The sequence below is a fragment of the Brassica oleracea genome, unplaced genomic scaffold, assembly GCF_000695525.1.
Source record: "Brassica oleracea var. oleracea cultivar TO1000 unplaced genomic scaffold, BOL UnpScaffold03394, whole genome shotgun sequence".
In the NCBI taxonomy this organism is placed as follows: domain Eukaryota; kingdom Viridiplantae; phylum Streptophyta; class Magnoliopsida; order Brassicales; family Brassicaceae; genus Brassica; species Brassica oleracea.
This window is the reverse complement of record NW_013619919.1, coordinates 1-1,206: the sequence shown is the minus strand read 5'-3', so window position 1 is coordinate 1,206 and position 1,206 is coordinate 1. Positions and strand designations below refer to the sequence as shown.

The window sequence follows — 1,206 nt, the reverse complement described above, 5'->3', positions numbered from 1 at the left end:
TATATATATATATATATATATAATTTTTAAAATGATATTTTGCCCAACAATAAATGTTGATACCACATGTCATATTGTCATAATAACTTTCCCCCATTCCATTGAACTCGTATACTCACCAACGAATTTATATACCTTCTTGTTTTACAAACCGCCATAAACGATCAAGTATTGATTTTCCGAAGGGAAGTAAGTTATAATATTTTTTGTATTCCTCCCCTTTCTCCCTGTTCTGTTTTTTTTTAATCTCTGGTGCATGCCATGATGCTGTCTTAAACCCTGATTCCCTTTGACCTAGATATCTCTTTCACGACAAAGTGGAATAGAGTTGTTTTTTCATATGTGCACTTAACATTGGAGAGCTTGAAGGCTTTTGCGCCACCAAGTATGGTTCCTACATTCATCTTGTTCCCAGTCCTAAGGACGACTTTTAAAAGCTTCAGGAATAACCTGCTTGACTTAAGCTCCGTGCAAGCTTCCTAATTATGTACTACTGTATTAATCACCTTACCTTGTAACACAAGAAATTAAAAATGACAATAAGTCACTCTGTAATACCTCAAGCATTGAGAAGGAGTTTCTAAGATGAACCACTTCATCTTCAACCGTCTCTCTATAAAGCATTGCTTCAGCTTCTTGAAATGCAAATGGTACTCCACAAGGGCCCTGAGAAATTTCTCAGCAGAGTCAAGCTCATCTACTACAACTTTGTAGCTATACAACTTCAACTCTTCTTCTTTACTTAGTCGGCATCTTCTTCACAAATGCTTCAAGTGCTGTAAACACAACCCTTCCCCTGAAACTAAAGAACAATTCAAAATCATACATTCTTGAACGCTTTTGTTAATTGTGGCTAAAGGCCAAAGCAAGTTGTAAACTTACTCAAAGAAGCTTGTTCTGAGCTTATCACAGGCCATAGTCCGGTCGGGCGTTTTGTAAAATAACTCAAAGGAACTTATCTTTACCTAACGGTCTACGCGGAGAAAATCATGGAACAGAGGAGGAGGAGGCGTTTTGTTCATTACTTGAGGTTGCTGTGATGTCGATGGTGGCCGTACAGGCGGAAGTGGCATGGAGGCAGCAGAGGTTTAGAGGAAGAAGCGCAGACTTTTGCAGATAGTTGCGATGAAAGCTTTTGAGGCTTGGCCGTTTTCTGGCAAAGTCATAGGCCCTGTTCGTTTGTACATCTCAAAGATGCATCCAGAT

At 39.1% G+C, this 1,206-nt stretch overlaps 1 long non-coding RNA gene across 1 annotated transcript; it reads right to left on the bottom strand.

The window, feature by feature from the left end:
• Positions 1 to 112: 112 nt before the first annotated feature.
• Positions 113 to 1,160, bottom strand: LOC106321864. The gene is made up of 3 exons (XR_001266147.1): positions 883 to 1,160; positions 559 to 802; positions 113 to 479 (listed from the first exon to the last, which is right to left on the bottom strand). It is a non-coding gene; the product is annotated as an uncharacterized LOC106321864 (long non-coding RNA).
• Between the last annotated feature and the right edge of the window lie 46 nt (positions 1,161 to 1,206).